This window comes from Nymphalis io, chromosome 1 (genome assembly GCF_905147045.1).
Source record: "Nymphalis io chromosome 1, ilAglIoxx1.1, whole genome shotgun sequence".
Lineage (NCBI taxonomy): Eukaryota > Metazoa > Arthropoda > Insecta > Lepidoptera > Nymphalidae > Nymphalis > Nymphalis io.
Window position 1 is genome coordinate 2,414,361 of NC_065888.1, and position 6,000 is coordinate 2,420,360.

The following is a 6,000-nucleotide window of genomic DNA, read 5'->3' on the forward strand; positions in this document are numbered from 1 at the left end:
TAAGTCAGAATGTGAAAAACCTAAATCATGTAGTCATACTGACTTTAATTTGCTGGTATTTGTAGTTCGGATAGTACAATAATTTAAAAACTATCCAGTTGATCTGACTATATAGCTAGGAAGGTCGAAAGCAAAACTCTAGAACTGCTACATAAACCTATTTCGGTTTATTAGGAATATTTTCTCTAGTCCCATATAATATAATAAAAAAACTTTTTTTTAGTAATATTTACTGCATACAAACAACACATACACAGCTAGTTACACAAAAGGTTAAAAGCGGGCAAAGGCGGCTTTATCGCTATAGCGCTCTCTTCCAGGCAACCTTTGTGAGTAAATAAGAAAGTATAAGAATAAAAGAAATAGGGTAGTATCAAATTTAGAAAATAACTAAATAGTAACAAAATTATATTTTTTTTAGTTTATAAAAAATAAATAAATAAGTATATATGGACCACCAGAAGGTAAGTGTTCAACATCCCACATAAACATTGACGCTGTAAGAAATATTAATATCCTAACATCGGCAATGCGCCACTAACCTTCGGAACTATGATGTTATGCCTATCGGAGTATGAATAAAGGTAAACAAACCGAAAATTTAAAAATTCCAAATCATTTTCTAATTTTTCTGCTGTATTACGCACTATAAACAGTTTTTGATTAATTTACCTTTATTTATAATATAATACTATTCCACTTAACTAGTTATAACCACATTAATTTAACTTCCGAAGTTTCGATTCAAAATTCGCGGACATTGAAAACGCCCTTTTTCGCGAATCCATAGTTAATATCATAGATTATTCAAGATCTCGACCAATGATATCGCGTCAATTGATATCGGTGACCAATGATATTGATGTCAAAGTTGTTTATTTTGGTTTATTCCTCTTGTGTTGTTTGAATATGCTATATGCTCACTCACTCTCCAAACCAGAACACAACCGGAATATGGTGTTAAAATATCCGATGGTACCTAAGACCAGCTTTCATAAAGCCCTACCACCAACTAAAAATACACATATATTGGATGTTAACTCATAATGAAATATATCATATTTGTATTATAATGAGAAAATAAAATATAAATACTTTTTTCCTTAAATTAATAATAATTGTTATTGTTATCGTAATTTATAGGATAGTAATGCAAACAGTTAAATGTGTTTCAAGAATATGCATGTGTTTTTTTAATAGTTGGTAATTAATTGCATTGTTGTCAGTGTATGCAAGAGTTCAACGTCGGTTTGAATTTTTTCAACAATCGCACAGAACAATTAAATATATGCACATAGTCGTTGTAATGCTGCGAAAGCTTGTCTCGTAAATATTTCGCGCACGCAATTTACCGCTTCGGGAATCCTCTTAACGAAATACTGGGGCAGTTAGCGAGCCCCCGGATATTTATAATTTTTTCGCCTCCTCCACTAGACCGCTATTGTTCTCTAAAATACTCTTTTCTTTTTTTATTTAATAAAATAAGCTATGTAATAAAACTAATGTACATACTTTAAACTATTTACATTCATACCAAATAATTTTTATTTGATGGCAAGTTCAATTGCTGTATCCCGGTTTGATATTTAACATATTATATACTAATCAAAGAATTACAAATTAAAAACAATAAAAGAACAACAATCTAAGCCAATTCGAGGTTACTCGTACCTGAAGACCTGTCCTATCCCTTTCACTATAATGACATATTCAATACATATTCAACGAAGAATATTGAAAATTTGAAGTTTCCGAGTCGTATGTACGAACCCAGCTTAAATATCAAGAAGTTAGTTTTTGTCTGGCAACAAAGTGTTCCATATTATTGTCATGTTATACTTTTCTACTTAACGTCTGGAGTCGCAAGTGTCTCCGAGTAACGGTGCTTCTGTTGTTTCGCCAACTTTTAACGAGTTTGTTGGACACGGGCAGAAGTGAGGCCCGAAGTGCCGACGTCCGACGTCGTCGTCTTTTGCTGCACATATGTTACACACATTCGTATAAGATCTTGTAGAAATATGAGACCTCTCCGTTAACTTTATTAGTCTTCAATGTTTCCTTTGTTTTTCGTTTATATTTTCGTTTTAAGTTAATTTGTTTGTTCTTTATTTGTGTTTCTATTTAATTGTTTATTGATAATTGAGTCATAAAATTAATAATGGTTTATAAGCAGTGTGATGACCGGTATGACGCAGTAGCAAAAACAAGTGAATCTTGATTAAACAGTGCGGGCTCAATTGCCGACTGAGTTTTCGTGTTCTTAATTTTTGTTTAAATTCATCTCGTGCATATTTCAGATGAAATTCGGAACACGTGTTGAAGTAGCTTGGTAATATAAGCTCCTAACTATATTCTCAAGTCTTCTTGACCGAATTTTGGCCACTGTGGTTAAAGTCAAGGAGCCAACTTCGCACTACACTTAGTAGTCAAAGAGTGCGTGAGGAGATACATGTGCACTATCATTATCATCTCCCTCTCACCGTCCGACGTGACGGTATTCCGCAACGATTGGTGAGAGATCAGGCGCAGCCCAACGGGTTGGAATGTTTTTTGAAGCTCAGGTTTTTATCTTCCTGTTTTTTTGACAAAAAAGGAAAAATCTTTTATTGAGCCGACCAAGGCTGTAAACAAAGAACGGTGTTATTTGTAGCTTTAAAAGTTGCCAATAGACCGACGTGTGGAGCAGTTCAGATCGTTTGCCGTCAAGGCATACGACTAGGCCCCCGTTACTCCCGTAGTTACCCCCGAAGTGCGCCCTATGCCGCTTTAGTAAATTTAAAGTTGGTGTAACTTAACATATTTTAGTAAATATTATCTTTAATTTTATAAATTTTTAAGTAACTAGGTAACTGTACTTATATATATGCTCTTTCGCAATTATATAATTTATATTTTGACCCAAAAAACATGCATTCAAGTATTTCCAAAAATAAGGGTGCCTTTTTTGGCCGAATTTTATTTTTTTAATTAATATTAAAAGTATAATATTAGTTTGAATTTTTAAAATAAAGTACAAAATAATGTAAGCAAAATTACGTATTAGCTGCTCCATTTGCGTTAAACGTCTCTGTTAGAAATTTATTATAGTATAATCTTTATCAACAATGTATTATTTAATTTATTTCTGTATGTATTATATAATTATAACGCAGTAACTTCGTTTTGAGATTAGTGTGTACAAGCAAATTACACAACACGTTATTACACGACACATGTTGCAATGTCTCTTTAAGATTTTTGTAAACAATAATCCGATGGATTGCCGTTACAGACGCAATGCCAGAGACCTTTGAGCACGTTTCAATAACAACTGTAAAAAGTTTTAACTCAATCGGATGAATTGGGAAAACATAGGATACGAAAATAGACATGCATTATTTTTTTTCATTCACTACGTGTTATGGAAAAAAGGGCCAGCGCCGCTTCTTTCTGTCTATCTGAACGCGATAAACGAAAAAACTATTTTTGAAATCACGAATATCGGTTAAGGCTCATTTTGATACGGGAAATAATTAATTTTAGTTTCACATTTCCGTCAAAGTTACAATCAATCAGAAGCGTAGTATAGTTAATCTAGTCGAATTTACAGATGGAAAATAGTTATTAGAAAAAACCGCTATCAGCTCATAAATGAAAACGTGTGTTACGATCAACAATCCTGGCCGGCCACGGGTAGCACTTAAAAGTGCCGTTAAAAGCGGCGCCGTTTCAAAAGCGCCGTATAAATAACGTAGCAACGACGGCATTTACCGGAGCGACGATATTTCACGATATTCTTTCGTTTCCATTTGCTGATTCAGATACAAATTACAATATAATTTAAAGAACATTTTTGTGTTTACGAATCGTACTTAGTGTTTATTTTGCATTTATAATAATGGTGTAAGCGTATATATTAAAATTAATGTTAAATCAGTTTAAGATTAATTGATTTCGGTGACCGATTATTATACAAATTGTCATACATATGTACTTTTTCATAGATCCATCCACATTTATATATATTACCTACTTCGTTGTAACTCGAAAAACTCTTGCTAGATGTCGTTGCAGCAAATCAACTTCTGTAGCCTAAACCTTCTAAGCCTGATCATAGGAGGAGTAATAAACAGCTTGCCATTATTTGCAATGATATCATTGGTCGACATCTCGGTTCAATGGTATTCATTATGGATATGGAGTAGCTCTTGTCGGAATTTTGGGAGTAAAATTAAAGTGGATATAATATATAAGTAGAACACTGTCGTATTATAATTAAAGATATAATAATCAAGAACTGTTTGAGTGTATTATATAGAAGAGTTATTAACAAATATGTAAATCTAAGGTTATATGTCGTTAAACCCGGGTTCCTTCAAACGAGGCGTGAAGAGGCATCTTGCGGGCCGGCAAGGCGGGCACGGCTAGTACAGAACATTCTTCCCGACTGTACTGGCCGTCGTCGCGTTTGGACTCTACTACCACTTACCATTAGGTGGAATAGAGTCATTTGCCATCCCGGCGCATATAAAAAAAACTGATCAGTTAGTTACTTAACAGCCAGTGAATGCCCCACTGCTGGGCTAAGGCCTCCTCTCCCTTTTTGAGGAGTAGATTTGGAGTTTATTTCACCACGCTGCTGCAATGCGGGTTAGTGGAATACACATGTGGCAGAATTTCAGTGAAATTAGATAGTGAAGTTTCCTCATGATGTTTTCCTTCACCGTCAAGCACGAGATGAATTATAATCACAAATTAAGTATATGAAAATTCAATGGTGCCTGCCCAGGTTTGAACTCAAGATCATCGGTTAAGATTCTTATCACTAGGCCATCTCGGCAAACTAATCAATACGATAAAAAAATGTATTTGGGTACAAGCAAATTCAATATTATAGTATAATATAAATATACATAGCTTTATTATTTGGCATTACTTTTACATGACAATTCACTGGACAAATCGTCTACTGAATGCTAAAATTTAATTTTACTATATTATAATTTAAAAAATTATAACGGCTCAGAAAATCTAAAAAAGTACGTCGTTTCCGGACACACTATCCCCAGATAGATAGATATGACGGATGTTTAAACAAGACCGAAATCGCAGTGAACACAACACGCCAGCGAGCATGTTTTAGCCAACCTAATGTTTGTTGTCGTTGAAGGGTCGGTAGAATGAGTGGATCCCGTAAAAACGCACCCCAAACGGGGTGAAAACTGTCGACACGCTTGATCTCGGGTACGGGAATAGTGAAGTGAATTAACGGATTATGTCGACGTTATTTTACTGATTGAACTTTATTCGTTCATTTTATTGATTGCATTTTTATTGTAAGTTTTTTACATTTTGTAATGGACCACAATCTTAAAAAGTTATACGAGATTTATTTTTTTACAATAAATCATAATTTGTTACATTTTAACTTACGACCTACTTTACTATGAATTCTAACCATTTCTTTTTATTTTGATAAATTAGGTATAATAGTAATAAAAACTTATAATCACGGTTTAAACCTGTAGACAAATTATAAAATATAAGTATTTTGCAATTAAAATAATTGTCGTTACTTTTCTAAAATTTATTATCTTGTTAATGTTATTTATTATCGAACGCGAAACATCTCTACGTTTACTCTGGGTCTCTTATTAGGCAGCTTATTTTATTATCAGCGTGGCTTTAAATTAGCTTCACGGAGACAGGTGAGGCAATCGTCATCCCCTTCACGTTCAACGTTAATCCTCCTTTCATTTAGACTCCTTCCTATTTTAACCTTGCCTTATTGATACTGGCAATGTTTTTTGTTTTTAAATCGCAAAGATTATTTAATAAAATAAATCAGTTGAACTAATATCATGAATTATCAAGACGTATTTCGTAAACAGAGCGAGTGGATTTACAACGTGTGATATATAAATTGTCTTCGAAGGGACTCTGCAAAATCTACGTCAGCATGGGTCCCGACAGGGTCCGAATGATTGCTCCATCTATCTGCAGGGTCGAGGGATTGCGTAT